The sequence below is a fragment of the Erinaceus europaeus genome, chromosome 4 (genome assembly GCF_950295315.1).
Source record: "Erinaceus europaeus chromosome 4, mEriEur2.1, whole genome shotgun sequence".
Lineage (NCBI taxonomy): Eukaryota > Metazoa > Chordata > Mammalia > Eulipotyphla > Erinaceidae > Erinaceus > Erinaceus europaeus.
In genome coordinates this window covers 100,924,988-100,944,176 of record NC_080165.1, presented here as the reverse complement: position 1 = coordinate 100,944,176, position 19,189 = coordinate 100,924,988, and the positions used below count along the sequence as shown (strand labels likewise).

Here is a 19,189-nt window from a genome sequence, read left to right as displayed (position 1 = left end):
GTTTAAGGGAGTTCCAGGAGCCCGGGATCCCCCTCCGAGGTCCTAGGAGGCTGCCACCCCGACCCAGCCTCACCCGCATTCCCCAGGCTAGCGGCTCCCCAGGCGGGTTTGGGGGGTGCCCTGCCCACAGGAAATGCCACCCGGCCCACGCCCACCTCCCAACTCCCCGCCGCTGCCAAATTCCGTTAGGAACCCCAGATCCTGGGGACCCCTCAGGATTGGGGGGGCATGAGACCTCAGGGCAGGGCAAGACAGGGCAGGACCGAGGGCACACTGAGGGGGAGCCCCGGGGCAGCCCGGCGAGGTGGGGTTTGGGAGTCAGAGGAAGCTGACTCACCGCCGCCCCCGCTTAAGTCACCCGGCCCGGCCGCACGGACAAAGAGCCCGCCGTCCCGCCACCGCCCCCTCGTGGCCTCAGGGGGGCACGCAGCCTGGGCCGCCCCCACTGTTCCAGCAGGGAACTGAACTCGAGACAGCTAGCGGGCAGCCAGCCCTCTGGGCGGCTTCCTCCCTCGTTCTTCTAGGCATGAACATTTCCATAAATAAAAAAAGATGCAGTGGAAAATCGCTTGTTATTGCCAACCTCCTCCTCCTCTCTGAGGCTCTTGGGCCTAGGCTCTTGGGCACATCTGGCTCTTGGGCCTAGGCTTCTTCTGAGCTGGTTACTTGACTTCCTTTCGGTGGGTTACAAAGGCTAAGCCCTTAAAGGGAGGGGAGGGCGCTAGGTTAGCTCAGTGCCCCATTCCTGGCCACTGCATGCCTGCCCTACCCAGTACACCGACATCCCCCTCCACCGCAAATACCCGGACTACCCCCTCTCTTCTTGGGGGGGGGGGAGCTTGCACTGCAGTCACACAAGTGCTGTCACCTCTGGAGGTGAGTGAGCCAGGGACTGATGACAGTCACATGGTCATCATCTGATCCCATGTGCCCCAGCCCCCACCCACCCACGCACCCTTAAAAGCCAGGTACAGTTACCTGTCCTTACTCGGAAGAGGAGGCCAAGGCTTGGTAATGGCACAAAGACCAAAAGGGACACTTTTTAGAACTTTTTGTTTGTTCGTTTTGTCTTTTTAAGTAATTCCACAGCAATTCGGAGAATGAGGAGCTACATCCCCTTTATACATCAGTCGGGGGAGTGGGATGGTAAATCTATTTAGGGGGGGTGCCTGTCCAAGTCCTGGGGTTTCCCACTTCCCTCCATTTTCACTCACCTCTGTCCCCACAAAGCAGTGAGTCACTCCACACCCAGCTGCCAGCACCATGAGTAACTAGCTGTGCAGGTGGGCTTGGCAGAGAAAACCACACATGAGCGAGCTCCCCAAGGCAGCCCCAGCAGACAGTGCTGCTCAGTTCTGGCTTATCGTGCTGCTGCCTCAGGCATGAAAGTCTTTTGCATAACAGTTATGCTATCTCCCCAGCCCTTTATTTTGTTACTTATATACTAACGTGTGTGTGTGTGTGTGTGTGTGTGTGTGTGTGTGTGAGAGAGAGAGAGAGAGAGAGAGAGAGAAAGAGGAGAGAGAGGAAAGAACAAACCAGAGCATCACTCTGACACATGCAACATCAGGGACTAAACTCAGGACCTTGCATTCAAGTCCAAAGTTCTAGCCACTGCCCTACCTCCCAGGCCTGTGATGCAGAGTGCTCATTCAACAGGGAATATAGTCAATGTGTTCCAGACACCGTCAGGAAGAAAGCCATGACTATTTTTTCTAAGGCACCATAACTTGTCCAGTAACCCAGTAGCAGAGTAGGTATGCAAATAATTTTAATACCTGAGGCTCTGAGGTCCCAGGTTCAATCTCCTGCACCACCATAAATCAGAACTGAGCAGTAGCAGTGCTCTGGTAAAAATAAGTAAATAATAAATTTTTTAAAATATTTTTAAAGAAGTTAAGTCTACAGCAAATGAGGCCAGGCTGTCTCTAAAATACTTCAAAATATATATTGGAAATAGAGAGATAAAGAATTGGGAGGGGGCAAAATTTAACTCCACCAAATATGGCATGAGGATTATTTTACTCTCTTATTTTTATTTTTTAATTATTATGGTGTTTGGTTTGTGTCTGTTTTTTAGCAGAGCACTGTTTAGCTCTAGCTTATGGTGGTACAGGGGACTGAACCTGGGACCTCAGAGCCTCAGAGCCTCAAAGCCTCAGAGCCTCAGACATGAGAGTCTCTTTGCAGAACAATTATGCTATCTCCCTCCTCCTTAAACTGTTATTTTTATGAAATGGAAAAGTTCTGAAGGCTGAGTAGGAGTTACCCTTTTGTAAGAAACATTTTAAAAAAAAATTACTTATGAGAGAGGCAAAGTCCATCAATGCACTACCTCCCAAGTCACTTTTATTTTTTGTTTTTGGTTTACCTCCAAGGTTATTCTGGGGTTGGTGCCTGCACTACAAATCCACTGCTCCTGGTGGCCATTTTTTGCCTTTTTTTTCTTTCTATTTTATTTGACACAACAGGGAGAAATTGAGAGGGGGAGGGCGAGACAGAGAGTGAGAGAGAGTCACCTGCCGACTTGTTTCACTGTTTGTGAAGCATCCCCCTGCAAGTTGGGTACAAGAGCTCAAACCCTGGTCCTTCCACACAGTGATATGTGCATTTAATCAGATGCACCACCACCCAGCCCCTTACTTTTATAAGACATATTTGTATGAGGGGAAAAATCTTTCATAAGGTTATCTCCATCTCTGTCCCAAAGAGAAGGGCCAGATCTTTGGATCTTTCATCAGTGGAGGAGGCAGCAAATTAAAGTAGAAAACCACCATTGCCTTGTTTACTGAGCCTTCCTCCAACTTTGCTATTAAAAGATTTATTTGTTTGTTTATCTATTTAACAAGAGAGGGGGCTCGGCAGTGGCACTCCCTGTTGAGTGCACATGTTACCATGTGTAAGAATGTAGATTCAAGCTGCAGAGGGAAGCTTCATGAGCAGTGAAGCTGGGCTGCAAGTGTCTCTCTGTCTCTCTCCTCTACCTCCCTCTTCTCTCTCAATTTATCTCTGTCCTGTCAAATGAAGAAGAAAGTCTACAGCCATACCACACTGAACACATCCAATCTCATCTGATCTCAAAAGCTAAACAGGGTTTGGTTAGTACTTGAATGGGAGAAGAAGAAAAGCGGGGATGTCAGGGGGTCGGGTAATAGCGCAGCGGGTTAAGTGCACGTGGCTTAAAGCGCAAGGACCGGCATAAGGATCCCCATTTGAGCCCCCGGCTCCCCACCTGCAGGGGCGTCGCTTCACAGGCAGTGAAGCAGGTCTGCAGGTGTCTATGTTTCTCTCCACCTTTCTGTCTTCCCCTCCTCTCTCCATTTCTCTCCATCCTATCCAACAATGAACAACATCAACAACAACAATAATAACCACAACAAGACTACAACAACAAGGGCAACAAAAAGGGGGGGAAATGGCCTCCAGGAGCAGTGGATTCATGGTGCAGGCACTGAGCCCCAGCAATAACCCTGGAGGCAAAAGAATGAAAGAAAGAAAGAAAGAAAGAAAGAAAGAAAGAAAGAAAGAGAAAGAAAGAAAAAGAAAAGTAAAGAAAGAAGGGGGGATGATGGCTAGGAGCAGTGGATTCATCGTGCAGGCATTAAGCAACAGTGATAACCTCAATGGCAGTAAAAATAACAACAACAAAATGAGCAGAGCATCTCTCTTGCAGATACGGTGCTGTCTATAGAACTTAGAAATTCATGCCTGCAAATACTTTGTCCATTAGCAGAGTTTTTTGTTGGTTTGTTTTGTTTTGTTTTAGTTTTTATTATCACAGAAATGCTATCATTTTAATATTTGTTTGTTTATTTAGTTACTAAAAATGGAGAGAGAACTAGAACTTCACTCTGGCACATGTGATGCCAGGAATTAAACTTGGAGCCTCATCCTTGAAAGTCTAGTGTAGCCAAGGCTGTGAAGAGACAAATTTTAAAAGGTGGCTTTGGCCATTTCAGTGAGCTACTCAGTTTGCTTGGTCCCTGTATCTCTTCCATTTATACAGGATATGCAAGTTATCTTATCAGTCTGCTTTTTATTTCCAGAGCATCTCTCTCAACAACTCAAAGGGTTAGAAGGAAAATTACTTTTTGTCCCTTACAGTGAGGGATCTTAATCTCTCCAAGGAAAATCAATGGCTACTGAAGGCCTCTTCAGCTCCCAGTCTTTATGCCTCACACACTGTCAAGATGAAAAAGTACTAAGTACTTCTTGGGTCAGCTCACTAAGTATAACTTTCACACCTCGCCATGTATGGAATATAGATTTGAGCCCAGGCACCACACAGGAGACACGGACTCCAGAGAAAGCTCCAGTGATGTGTCTTTGTGCTGTCTCTCAGGCCAAATCAAAAAGTGACCTGGGAGCAGTGGACCTGGGCATGCATGAAGGCCCCCCAGCACCACAGGAAAATAAAAAATCCTCAAATTATGTCAGTCATATATGCTTCCAGAAGTTACATATCACCACCACCACCACCACCATCACCTGCCATCCCTCCTAAATCTTCTAGAAGAACCAGACATCTAGCTTCAGCATCAGGACCTTCCTCCCTCCATCACCTTCTAGTTTCCTGGACACTCTCCTCCCTTCCAGAAGATTCCCCACTAGGCTCTGGTCTTTCCCCCCACACACACACCAAAACACACACACACACACACACACACACACTCACCTCTCCTCTATGTCCCTGGGCAGAACAGGGCTCTGTGTGGATGGCCCACCCACCCCAGGCCTCTCTGTTCCTGCTACTGTGTCTCCCTGAGACCACTTCCTCCACCTCAGCCTCCCACTGCCTGGCCACACCTCACTTCTACCTTTACCCAAAACTCCCTCCACCCTTGAGTGCCCTTCATCCCACACTCTGGGCACCTGCCGGAGACCACACTGGAACTAGTTCTCCGGTGTCACACGGGGACTCCAGCCTACCTGCCCTGCTCCTATGACTTGACCCTCCCCACATGTTCACCCCATTCCCAGCCCCCTGCCCTCTGCTTCCCTCCATCATTCTGCCCTAACAGGGGCTCAAGACTGCACCCTCTGCACTCCAGGGATTGGGTGGGGGGGTGTCCAGTCCTTGCCTGCCAGCCTCCAGGGGACCCCAGGGCCCCAGCATCCTGAAATGCTTGTGTCCTTTGCTCCTTTGTTTCAGTGCCCAAGATTAAAGCGCAGGGCCTCAGGCAGGCTGAGTGTGGGCTCTGCACAGAGTTGCTCCCTGCTGAGGGCTGAGGTGCTTTGCTAGCAGCTCCTTTCCCCACCTCCCTGCACCCCCACAGGAAGATCAAACCCAGACAAATGTCACAGGCAGCCTCCCTCTCACTGTGGCAAATGGGACATCTTCAGTGTGTGTGTGGGGTGGGGGGGGGGGTGTTTAGCTTCCTGTGAGTGAGTTCACCCGGCTGTTTCCTTCTCTCTAGGACCACAGAGGACCCCCAGGTCAGCTGGTGACCCAGTGGTGCCTGATGGGGCACCAGATCTGACCTATCATTTCCTCCTCAGCTGTCCCCCACCTCAGTGGCACTCTTTGTCCCTCACGACCACACCCAGCAACAAAGCAGAGACTTGAGACCACTCATTTTTCCTTTTCATCTCCTTTTTCTACGTTTTCTTTTTTATTTTCTTTTTAAAATATTTTGTATTATTTATCTATTTATTGAATATAGTCAGAATTCAAGAAGGAAGGGGGATAGAGAGAAACAGAAACACACCTGCAACCCTACTTCATCACTCTTTAAGCTTCCTCCCTGCAGGTGGGAATTGGGGGCTTAAGCCTGGGTCCTTGCACATTCTCACAGAGGCACTCTATCAGGTGTGCCATTGCCCAGCCCCTATCTTATTTATTTATTTATTTATTTATTTATTTATTTATTTTCCCCCAAACACTGCTCACAACTGGTTTATGGTGGTGCTGGGGACTGAACCTAAAACCTTTGGTGGCTCAGTCATGAAAGGCTTTTTGCATAGCCAGTATGCTATCTCCTCAACCTTTTTCCTTTTTTTTTTTTTTTTTACCAGAACAAAGCTCAGTTCCAGCTGAGGACTGAACCTGGGAGCTCAGAACCTCAGGCATGAAAGTCTGTTCTTTAAACCACTGTACTATCTCCCAGACCCCTTGTCAACTCATCTATATTTTTTAAGACTTATTTATTTAAATTTTTTTATTTATTGGATAGACACAGAAACTGAGAAAGAGGGGGGATAAAGATAAACAGAAAAACACCTGCAACACTGCTTCACAACTCATGAAGCTTCCTCGATGCAGGTTAGGGACCAGAGGGTTGAGCCTGGGTCCTTGCACACTGTAGTGCACTTTACTAGGTGTGCCACCACCCAGCCCCCTTTTATTTATTAAATATGACAATGCAAGTTTCAGATGAGACAGGGCCTGAGAGGAAGAGAGGGCAGCCCATTGATCCATGATTGGATGAACGAAATGTCATGTGAAAACACGTGGCGTAATATTACTCAGTGTTTAAAACAAAAAGAAGGAAAGGAGGCCAGAAAGACAACACCCTGGATAGGGCACATACCAGGTTAGAATCCCAACATCGGGAGTCGGGCGACAGTGCAACAGGTTAAGCGCAGGTGGCACAAAGCGCAAGGACCGGCTTAAGAATCCCAGTTCGAGTCCCCGGCTCCCCACCTGCATGGGAGTCGCTTCACAAGCAGTGAAGCAGGTCTGCAGGTGTCTATCTTTCTCTCCTGCTCTCTGTCTTCCCCTCCTGTCTCCATTTCTCTCTGTCCTATCTAACAACAGCAACAACAACAATAATAACTACAACAACAATAAAAAAACAACAAGGGCAACAAAAGGAAAAAATAAATTTTAAAAAATTTTAGATAAAATATATATATAAAGAATCCCGGGACCAGGCAGTGGTGCACCTAGTTAAGCGCACATGTTACAGTGTCGGGCAGCCCCCTGCTCCATCCTCCATTGCTGACACTATGGCCTATTTACATAATCATTGTTTTGCCTGAAAGATCCCCTACCCATTCCTTTGATCTATCTTCTTTCTACTTCGAGAAGTGGCTAAGATGGTACACTTTTACATGTAGAAATAAAGGAAAACATAGGCTAACTCATGCTTCTCCTCAGCTAAGGGCCCTGTGGTGTCTCCCCACTTCTCTAAGAATGAGATCTGAATTCCTTAACCAGCGTAGCTTGCTGTCTTCTGCCTGCCCTTTCCCTCCCCTCTGCTGGGGTACCTACTCACATGCCGCCCTCAGAAGTCCCCTGCCCCCCAGGTCTGTCTCCCCTCGTCTGCCTTCACTCTTGGGTCCAAACTAACAGCTGTGGCTTCCCAGGACAGCCTGACCTGCCCACGCAGCTGAGCAGGCCACACGGTGTTGCCTGCTGGTTTCTTCTGCACCTTTCTTTTCTTTCTTCTCTTTCTCTTTCTTTCTTTCTTTCTTTCTTTCTTTCTTTATTTCCTTCCTTCCTTCCTTTCTGTTTTTTTTTTCTTCTTCCCCTTCTCTTCCTCCTTCTCCTCCTCTTCTTCACTGTTCATTTTTATTGTCACCAGGGTTATTTCTGGGACTCCGTGCCAACAGGATGAATCTACCACTCTCAGCAAGCATTTTTTCCTTTTTTTTTTTGCCTTTCTTTTTCCTTATTTGATAAGACAGAGAGAAATTGAGAGGAGAGGAGGAGATAGAGATAGATAAATTAATAGATAGATGAGAGAGAGACTGAGACCAGAGAAACCAGTTGTACTTGCTACACTGTTCTTCCCTCCTGCAGATAAGAAGGTAGACTTGAACCCCAGTCCCTAAGCACATGGTAGCATGTGCGCTTAACTAGATACTTAAAATAGGGTAGGAGCATGAGCTGGCTTAGTCTTTCATATTTTCTTTTTAATGTTGTAGGGGGGTGCATGTGTTGCTTAGGATCAAACCCAGAGCTGACCATGTGCAAACCATCCTTTCAGTCATTAAGCAAAGTGTGTGTGTTGGGGGGGGGGTATAAAATAACGGTTCTGCAAAGAGTTTCTGAGGCTCTGAGTTCCCAAATTCAATTCCCAGCACCACCATAAGGCAGAGATGAGCACTGCTCTAGGGAGTCTCTCCCTCTCTCACTCACTCATTAAAATAAAATTAAATATTGTAAATAAATGATAAATAAAATCAAAATTAAAATAAGATTAAAATTAAATTAAAATAATATAACAAAATTTCCCATCTTAAGCAATACAGAGAGAATTAACCATTCCTAGAACTAAACACCAGTCTTTTTTTTTAGGCATTTATTTTATTTTGGATTATTTATATCATTTTACAGAGGGCTTAATGATTTATAGTATAGTTGTTGACACATGGGTACAATTTTTCATCTCCCTGTGATAAGTGTCTGCTTGATTTTTTCCACAGCACTGCTCAGCTTTGGCCTAAGGTGATGCTGGGGATTGAACCTGAGAACTTTAGTGACTCAAGCATAAAAATATTTTTGCATAACCACCATGCAATCTCCCCAGCCCCACAACCAATCTCTCTCCCATTCTCTCTCTCTCTGTCTCTCTCCCCCACTCTCTCTCTCTCTCCCCCACTCTCTCTCTCTCTTTCTGATTTATTTGTTAATGAAAGACAAAAAATGAACAAGGAAAGAAACCAGTGCCCTTCTCAGCTCTGGCATAAGGTGGTCCCAGGGATTAAACTTGCATCCCTGAGGTCTCAGGTCTGCTAGATGGTACTTTACTAGACTGAGCTGTCTCCCCGGTTCTAAACCTCAGTCTTACCACATCGCTAGCTGTATGGCCTGGTGCAAAATGCCTTCCTCCTTGACCTCATGCTGTTTGTCTGTAAGGTGGAAGGCAGAGCTTGAGAATTCCCTGTGAAGAGATATAAATTAAGGGCTTTTCATTGGCAGAAGTCAACACACTAGCATTCAGCATTATTATACAACTCCCATAGAAAGCATCATAATTTACAATGTCAAAGAAACAGTGCTGCTTAAGGCAGTGGAGAACTCACCTCTCTCTCTCACTCTCTCTCTCATTTTTCTTACTTTTGATAGAAATGAAGAGAAATTGAGAGGGGAGGGAGAGAGAGGAAATAAAGACTGGCATCTGCAAGACAGCTCCATCATTCAAGAAGTTTCCCTTCTGCAGGTGGGGACCAGGGGCTTACACCTAGATCTTCTATTTTTTAAAACTTTATTATCTTTATCTATTGGACAGAGATGGCCAGAAATTGAGAGAGTAGAAGGAGATAGAGAGGGAGAGAAAATGACAGACACCTGCAGCCCTGCTTCATCACTCAAAAAGCTTTCCCCCTGCATGTGGGAACCAGGGGGCTCAAACCCAGGTCAGTGTGCAGGCTAGCCTGTGTGCTCCACCAGGTGCACCACCTTTCAGCCCCACAGCTGGGTCTTGTGCATTGGTAATGTGCGTATTCAACCAAGAATGCCACCACCTATCCCCTCACAAATCCTTTCAAGGATTTGATTAAAACTTTCAAATCAGGGAGTAGGGTGGTAGCGCAGTGGGTTAAGCACAGGTGGCGCAAGGACGGGCGTAAGGATCCAGGTTCAAGCCCCTGGCTCCCCACCTGCAGGGGAGTCGCTTCACAGGCGGTAAAGCAGGTCTGCAGGTGTCTTTCCCTCCTCTCTCCATTTCTCTCTGTCCTATCCAACAACAACATCAATAATAACTACAACAATAGGGCAACAAAAGGGAATAAATAAATTAATTTTTTTTTAACTTTCAAATCTCCCTCTAGATAGAACAATGATGATCACAGACACAAATATTTCTAAATGGTCACTGATAATCAGAAGTCTGACCAGGTTAAGAACCCAAAAAATATAGGAGAAAAGCAAAATTAGTCATGAGTGACTAATTGGGGCTTAGGAGAATTTTCCAGAAGGCTTAGAGAATGAAGACTCTGGCCCCAGGTCAGTGTCCCCAGATTTCCATCGCCCTCTGTTGATAGGATCGAGTCACTGCATAAGATTTCTAGGTCAGAGGAGGAAATAGAAGATTCCGGAGAGTAAGTTTCCTGAGTAGCCTTTGAAACTTCACGTGACCACTGTCTACCTACTTGTTCTCAAATAATCTGTCTGCAGTCCATCTTTCAGGAGCTGGAAATTTCCTGGTGTATCAAAGTGAGGTCCAAGAACAGTTTTATTTGAGCAACCTCAGGTAGGTTGATGGTTTCAGAGAGAAAAAATATATAATCAATAATTATTTTTTTCCCTGAAGCCTGGGAGGTAGAGCTGTGGATAAAGCTTTAAACTCTCAGGCATGAGGACCCAAGTTTGATTCCTGGCATCACATGTTCCAGAGTGATGTTGTGGTGTCCTCTCTCTCTCTTCTCTTTTCTCTTCTCTTCTCCTCTCTTCTCTTCTCTTCTCCTCTCCTCTCCTCTCCTCTCCTCTTCTCTCTCTGTCTCTCACTCTCTCTCTCTAATAAATAAATCTTTTAAAAAAAAATTTTTTTTTGTCTCTACCTTTCCCACATTGGCACTATGGCAATTACTAATTATGACGGTCCTGGGCATCTCTCTGCAGATAATTACTACATTTTTAATGATCACTATTTTTTAAGTTCCAGGACTTCTTTAATTAGTGAGGGGCAGCTTACTTTTGTGAATCTTGCTTTCCATTTCTGAACATGTTTTCACTTACATTTAAAAGTGTCCACACCACTGTGCTGCATTAGATCTCCAAACTGTACACGCTATTAATAGCTCAAAAGTGTTTCACCAATCCATAAAGGCAATGAAGAAAGGGTCAGGCGGTGGCCCAGCTGGTTGAGCACACATATTACCATGTGCAAGAGCCTGGGTCCAAACTCCCACTCCCCACCTGCAGGGGGGAAGCTTCAGGAGCAGTGGAACAGTGTTACAGTTGTCTGTCTCTCCTCCTCTCTATCTGCCCCTCCCTATCAATTTCTCTCTGTTCTATCAAATAAAATAGGGGAGGGGAGGAAAAATTGGCCCCTGGGAACAGTAAATCCTTAGTGCCCACACTGAGTCCCAGTGATACTCCTGGTAGTAATAAAAAATAAACAAATAAATAGAGAAGAAGAAGAGGAAGAAGATTGTAGCATGGGATGGAGGAGATAGCTGATGGTTATGCAAACAGACTCTCAGGCATGGGTTTCTGAGGTCCAGGTTCAATCCCCAACACCAATATAAGTCAGAGCTCAACAACAACAACAAAAAGTAGCATAGCCCTGCCAGCACATACAGTGTCATCTACAAGCAGAAAACAAGATTTCTGTGAGAATAGAAATTGTCTGTGTGACTGGTGGAAAGGAAATGCACAAGTGACTATTCTACAACCAGAATCTCCACACAGAGAATCTGGACAGGGGATCTTACTATCCCCAGAGCATTCTCTGCTGAGAAATGTCACTTTACAGCTCCAAGTACCAACACTTTTAGATCTCTCATAGTTGGAAATTACTGGCATTATTCTCAGACAAGCACAAAACAACATTTCCCAGAATCAAAGTTTAATCTTGTGCTACAGGTGGATCTAGTCCATCTATCAGAGCTACCCTCAGTCCTCAGAGCAAACCCAGGCAAAAGGCAGGTGACCACAGAGACACTTGACGAGCCAGCAGTGACTGTAGTGAGGCAAATTCTTGGAGAGAAAGCAGTTTCTCAAAGGCAGTGGTTGGAGGTAGTACTATTGGCAAAAGGCAGACAGGAGTCATCACCACTGGGCTGGTAACACTGGTAACATAGAGCTCCCACGATGGGTTCTAGATGCCTGCTACTCCAGCTGAGAAATGGCTTGAGGATGAGGGGAAGGAGGGCACACGGGATGGCAAAGTAGTTGGTAAGTGGTAGTTTTTATTGTTTGTTTGTTTTTGTTTTTAGTGATTTATAAGATTATAATAGGGGTAAAACTCCATACCACTCCCACCACCAGGGTTCTATGCCTCTACCCTACTCTGTGATAACCACTATAGTTCTCTCTCTTTTTTTTAATAACAACACACAAACTTCTCTTTTTTTTTGCCTCCAGGGTTATCGCTGGGGCTTGGTGCCAGCACTACGAATCCTCTGCTCCTGGAGGATATTATTCCCATTTTTTTGTTGTTGCCCTTGTTGTGGTTGTTATTGTTAATGTTGTTGTTGATGGATAGGACAGAGATAAATTGAGAGAGAAGGTGAAGACAGAAATGGGGAGAGAAAGATAAACACCTGCAGAAGTGCTTCACTGCTTATAAAGCGACCACCCCTGCAGGTGGGGAGCTGGGAGCTCAAACCGGGATCCTTACTTTGGTCCTTGCGCTTTGCGCCATGTGCGCTTAACCCGTTGCGCTACCACCCAGCCCCCTCTCCCAAGTTCTTAAATATGGGTTGTTTTTTTTTCAATTTTCTATATCCTACATATGAACAGAATCATCCAGTAGTTGTCCTCCACCTCCTTACTTCACTAAGCATGATCACCGCCAGTTGCATCCATTCTGTCCCAAAGGACACAACATTGTCTTTTTTTTTAATTGCTGAGTAGTACTCCATTGAATATGTGCCCCACAATTCTTATTTATTTATTTATTCATAAGACACAAATGAAGGATTTTTATTTCCCCTCACCACTTTTTTTACTCTATCAAAATAGGATTCTTTTTCATTTTTCAGACATTTAAAAATTTTTAATCAGGAAGATGAAGTCACAGACCAGAGAAGCATGTGCGCCTTTGAAGTAAAGGTGGCTGACCCCGTGTGCAAATGGTAGTTTTGCTTATTTCTAAAGCCCCACACTCCTGGAGAAAACAGTGTGAAAATGAGAGGTCATTTGTGAGTGGAAAGAAACAAAATGGTCTCCAGTCAAACCACCCTTAACATGCCTGATCTCACCTGAAAGAGACAAACAGGCATCAAGACCTAGGGGGCAGAGGCTGGGAGATATGCACTCAGAAGGGTCCCTGACTTGCCATGCACAAAGCTCTGGGTTCAAACCCTGCAACACAAGGGAACACCACAATAGCAGGCGAAGTTCCACAGAAAATGGGGTACAGCTATGCACAGATAAATGGACTAGAGCTGAGAACATAAACACATACACACTCACAAGAAATTGATTTGGGGCAACAGTTCTGGGTCAGGTAGGCATCCTGATGAATGAATCTGGGCTCTGTAACCCCAAGTCAAAGACCTAAATGTGGGGGCCAGGTGGTGGCGCACCTGGTTGAGCGCACACATTAGTGTGCAAGGACCCAGCTTCAAGCCCCCAACCCCACCTGCAGGGGGAAAGCTTCACGAGTGGTGAAGCAGGGCTGCAGGTGTCTCTCTGTCTCTCTCTATCTCCCTCTCCCCTCTCAATTTCTCTCTGTTACTAACCAGTAAATAAATAAAATAAAAAGAAAAAAATTTTTTAAAGACCTAAATGTGAGAACTAGAGACATGCAGAGAGGCGGCTCAGCAGTAGAGCGCAAGACCAGCAAGCTCACGGCCCCGCATTAGACCGCCACCAAGCTGTATGTCAGGATGATGTCTTCATTTTCTCACATTAATAAATAAACTCGTTTTTTTCTTTTTACTGCCAAGTTTATCCCTGGGGTTTGGTGTCTGCACAACAAATCCACTACTCTCACTAACCATATTCCTTTTTTCTCTCTTTTGGATAAAGACAGAGAGAAACCGAGATGGATGGGGGAGATGGGGAGAGATAAAGAGAGGCACCTGCAGCACTGCTTCACCACTTGTCAAGCTTTTCCCTGCAGGCTGGGAGTGGGGGCTTGAACCTATGTCCTTGCACATGGTAATGTGTGGGCTCTACCATTGTGCCACCACCCAATGTTTGAAATGTTTTAAGTTTTTAGGGGGGGAGAAGGTGGAAAATACGTGCTGCTTAGAACTAGGCAATGACCCCCCCCCCCAGAACACAGAGAAAAATAAATAAATTGGACATACTACAATTTAAAAAAAAAAAAAACGTGAGTCAAGGGACACAAACAAAAGAGAGTAGTGAGGTCCTAGGTTCAATTCCCAGCACCACCATGAACCAGAGCAGAGCAATGCTCTGGGGGGGAAATAATAATTAATAATAATAATAATAATAATTAATAATAATAATAATGACAATTTGTATTTATTTATCAAAAATTTTGACAATTTCTGTGTACCAGAGAACCATTAAAACTGCCCATGGAGGCAGGGAGACAGCATAACGGGACGTCACGCTTGCAAATCCTCTGCTCCACCTCCGCAGCTGCTGGTCGTGTTTCTGAACCTTCTTTGGCTCAATCAACACATCTCATGGCTTTGTCTCTTCATCCCAGACTATATTGTTATTTCTTGTTCTGGCTTCCTCACAAAGCTACTAGGAAAAACAAATGAGAATTTGAATGCACAGGGCTGTCAAAATAGCTCATCTGGATAGTTTGCTGCTTTTCCATGTGCACAACCCAGGTTTCAGCCTAACCTCCACAATACTGATGGAATTTTGAGAATGTGGCCCCTCCCCACCTCTGCTATGTGTGTGTGTGTGTGTGTGTGTGTGTGTGTGTGTGTTTCTCTCTCTCTCTCTCTCTCTCTCTCTCTCTCTGCCTCTATCTTTAAAAAAAAAAGACACAGAAATGCTTTGTACACTCTAGGACTTTGTGTGTTTGAGACAAGGCAATGTTTTCATGAGAGACACCACAGCACAGTTCTGCCATTTATGATGTTCTAGTTTTGGTTTTCTTTCTTGTTTTATGCAGTGCCGGGGTCAACCCAGGACCTCGTGCTTACAAGGCCTGCACTCCACTCAACAACTTCCCAGATCCCAAGGTAATTTTTTTTAATATTAATTCTTTGGTCTGGGAGATGGCATTGAACCAGCAAATATGAGGTCCCAAGTTTGATCCCCAGCACCACAAGTGCCAGAGTGGTCCTCTGGTTCCCTCTCCTCCTCCTCTCTCTTTCTTACACATAAATAAATGTTAAAGAGGGAGAGAAAGAGAAGAAGGAGGAGGAAAAGGAGGTAGGAGAGGAGGAAGAAGAATGCAATTTCCTCAAATGTCTTGCGAAAGAAAAATAAGAGATAAATGAAATGTTAATTCTCCCAATCTATGAGCATAGAACATCTTTCTTTTTTTACTTTTATTTCTTTCAACAATAACTTAGTCTTTTTAAAAATATTTATTTATTTATTTATTTATTGTTGATAGAGACAGAGAGAAATTGAGATGGAAGGGGGAGATAAAGAGGGAAAGGGACAGAGAGACACCTGCAGCCCTCCTTCACCACTTGTGAAGATTTTCCCCTGCAGGTGGGGACCAGGGGCTTAAACCTGGTTCCTTGTGCACTGTAATGTGAACACTTAAGCATTTGCACTACCGCCTGTCCCCAAACTTAGTCTTCAGTATAAAGATATTTTATCTCTGTTAAACTTAATTCTAGGTACTGTATTGTGTGGGGGTGTGTGTGTGTGTGTGTGTGTGTGTGTGTGTGTGTGTGTATCAATAACATAAGGAAAGAAAGAGACAGGCCAATGAATAGTGAGACATGAGAGCACAGCTCTTCCTATTGTGAAGTCTTTGTTTGTTTTTGTTTTGATCTTAAATATTTATTTTAAATAAATAAAATTTTATTTTATTTTTTGGATATAGAGAAAAACTGAGAGAAAAATGGGAGATAAAGAGACAGAGAGACACTCAACAACACTGCTTCACCACTTATGAAGCTTCCTCTCTGCAGGTGAGAACTGGGGGTTTGAACCTGTGTCCTTGTGCATAATAGTATGTGCATTCAGTCAGGTACAACACTACCTGGCCTGTTTGGTTTTACATATATATATATATATATATATTGGATAGAGACAGCCAGAAATCTAGAGGGAAGGGAGACAGAGGAAGAGAGACAGAGAGACGCCTGCAGCACTGCTTTCCCACTTGCAAAGTTTTCCCTCTGCAGGTGGGGATGCGGGGCTCAAACCTGGGTCTTTGTGCACTGTAATGTGTGCAGCACCATCCAGCCCCTGTTTTTGTTTGTTTGTTTGTTTTTATTAATTCAGTGTTGGAGACTGAAGCCAGGACCTTACGCATGCAAGGCCTACTTACCTCCTAACTCTCTTGCTGGCTGCATATTTTATTCTTTTTTTTAAATGTTTTCTTTATGGAGTGAAACCCAATATTTCTTTTCTTTTCTTTTCTTTTCTTTCTTTATGGTGAGGGAGCAACCACAGCACAGCCTGAGCAGTTCCATCGTTCTGCTAACCCATGTGTTCTTGTGTCTTCGTATTGTCCAGGTCCTCCAGCATGAAAGGCAGGTGCAACTTGTTGAGCCCTCATTCTGGCCAAGGCACCCCTTCAAACACCCCTTCAGCTTTCCTGGCTGTGGGTCCCGTCACAGCCTGCCCCTGCGAGGGTCACATTTATAAGTCATCTGCCCCCACCACCATCAAGGGGCACACTTGCTTTGGTGAGGAAAATAATCCAATTCCCCACACCCACTCTAAATCTGTCTTCACTCAGAGAGAAATATAGAAAGAAAGGGTCGGGTAGGTGGGGGTGCACCCAGTTAAGTGCACAAGTTAGCACGCACAAGGACCCAGGGCACTCCCCACCACTTCATGAGTGGTGAAATAGTGCTACTGCTCTCTCTCTCTCTCTCTCCATATATATATCCCTTCCCTCTCAATTTCTCTCATTCTTACTAAATAAAAAATAAAAAAAAAGAAGCAGAGAAAAAAGAGAACACAGGACACAGCCCCAGAGCTGCCTCCAAATGCTAAGATATTTCATGAGGTGCCAGAGTTCAAACCTGGGTCTCTCTTCAAGACAAAGCACAGGCCCGACCCAGTGAGCTATCTCTCTGGCTTCCGCCATTCTTTTTACAAGAGAAAGGTAAATAAATCTTTAAAAAAATTAAAATAGGGAGTCGGGCGGTAGCGCAGCAGGTTAAGTGCTGGTGGTGCAAAGCGCAAGGACCTTCATAAGGATCCTGGTTCGAGCCCCCGGCTCCCCACCTGCGGGGGAGTCGCTTCACAGGCAGTGAAGCAGGTCTGCAGGTGTCTTTCTCTCCCTCTCCTCTCTCTATTTCTCTTTGTCCTATCCATCAATAACAATAATTACAACAATAATAAAAAACAACAAAGGCAACAAAAGGGAAAATAAATATTTAAAAAAATGGTAAAAAAATAAAATAAATAAAAATAAAAACTATTTTATTTGTTTTCTTTTAATGAGAAAGATACAGAGAAAGAGAGATCAGAGCACTGCTCAGCTCTAGCATATGATGGGCTGGGGATTGAACCTGGGACCTGAGAGCCTCTAGGATAAAAGTCTTGTTGCAGAACCATTATGCCTATGCATTTCCCAGGCTCCTCCCATGAAGGGCTGGGACTTCTAGCCTGCCTGGCACAGTCATCTCTCACACACTCACCTACCAAGGGCCCATGGCAAGGATTCCTCCCCTTTACCACCCCCCCTCAACCCCCTGCTCCTGCCCCTCTCTCTCCTGAGGCCCCTACAAGCCACTGAGACCACACCACGCTCCTCACCTCTGCAGGGAAGGGAGTTTCTGCTGAGCTCTGCATCTGGGAAGGGAGAGGGTGCCCCACCCTACAGACCCCACCCTCCAGGAATGGATTTATGCTTTACTGTTGGTGACAACAGAGAACACAGTTGCCTCTGAGTCACAGGGTAGTGACAGCACTTGGCACTCACACAGGTGCCCGGCAACCCCAAGGCAGGGCCCTGGTGGGTTTTTTTGTTTGTTTGTTTTGGTTTGGTTTGGTTTTTTGGCTTTTGCCTCTGAGAATTTTCTAGAGCAAAAAAACCCTTAGCCCTACCATAATGGCTCATGATATTGAGTCAACAGGGCAGACAAATCATTTGTCATTTTCCAGCACCAGGGCTCCTGCCCTGAAAGTTCTTCCCCCTCACCCTGCCAGCTCTGGGCTGCCTATTGCCTTTCCTTCCTGCACCTGTTTATCATCTAACCCCAGTCCCTTAAAATACCAGAGTCTAGGGCCGTGTGGTGGCACACCTGGCCGAGCACACGTTACCATGCAGGAGCACCTGGCTTATAGTCCCTGTTTGCCACCTGCAGGGGAAGCTTCACAAGCAGTGAAGCAGGACTGCAGATGTCTTTCTGTCTCTCTCCCTCTCTATGTCCTTCCCCTCTCTGTTTCCTTCTGTCCTAGCAAATAAAAAAAGGAAAGAAAGAAAAAAAGCAAGGAAAGAAGGAAGGAAGAAAGAGAGAGAGAGAAAGGGGAAAAATTGACCTCTGGAAATGGTAGGTTCATAGTGATGGCACTGAGCCCCAATGATAAATCTGGTGGAACAACAACAACAAAAAAAAGTCAGGGTCTTGTCTGTCCCCAAGTGATGTCAGAAACACCGTTTTTAAAAGTTTCTCGAGGAGTCGGGCGGTAGCGCAGCGGGTTAGGCGCACGTGGTACAAAGCTCAAGGACCATCGGAAGGATCCTGTTTCGAGCCTCCAGCTCCCCACCTGGAGTGGAGTCGCTTCACAAGCAGTGAAGCAGGTCTACAGGTGTCTGTCTTTCTCTCCCCCTCTCTGTCTTCCCCTCCTCTCTCCATTTCTCTCTGTCCTATCCAACAATGACAACAACAATAACAACAGTAATAGCTACAACAATAACACAACAAAAGGAAATAAATAAATATAAAAAAGTTTCTCTCCCTCTCTCTCTCTCCCCCTCTCTTTCTCTCTCTCTCTCTCTCTCTCTCTCATGCCCCCCATTAGTTAAGTCTGGAGATACAGGGTGTGTTCCATGAAGTATGAGGGCCTGAGGGTATGGAAAGGGTGTCACTTCTGTGCCTGTCCCACCTTGAGTCCTTCAGCTTTGAGGGCCAGATGGAATGGGAGTGTTCTAGCCAGCCCAGACTGCTGGAGACAGCACCAGCTGGACAGAATCAGGGTCAAGAGCATGTGAAGCAGGCCACTCAGTCTGCAAGAGAATGTTCCACCATTTGAAGGTGACTGATTCCCACTGACTGAAGTCACCCTGTGCCTCTGTCCTGGCTCCTTCTGCTCTTCTGCTGTACCCACACCCCTGCCAGCTCTTCCAGCTGCCAGTGGGGTTGCTTGAGTCAGAACCTGCCTTTTTTTTTTTTTTTTTTGCAGTCAGGGCCCCAAGCATAGGCAGTTTTCCAGGATTCACTTTTCTTTTAAACCCAGATAGAAACACACACACACACACACACACACACACACACACACACACACACACACACACACACACACACAGAACAGCACCATAGTTGCCCCCAATGCAGTGATGCT

At 45.6% G+C, this 19,189-nt stretch overlaps 1 long non-coding RNA gene across 4 annotated transcripts in view; it reads right to left on the bottom strand.

The window, feature by feature from the left end:
* Positions 1-19,189, bottom strand: part of LOC132538128 (uncharacterized) — a 78,039-nt gene that overhangs the window by 47,064 nt on the left and 11,786 nt on the right. For 2 of the 4 annotated variants that reach the window (XR_009549548.1, XR_009549550.1), the window contains exons 2-3: positions 8,736-8,828; positions 1,215-1,288 (exon numbers count right to left, since the gene is read on the bottom strand). This is a non-coding gene — a long non-coding RNA (uncharacterized LOC132538128). The remainder of the gene's footprint in view (positions 1-1,214; positions 1,289-8,735; positions 8,829-19,189) is intronic. The other 2 variants (XR_009549549.1, XR_009549551.1) reach the window with 1 other exon arrangement.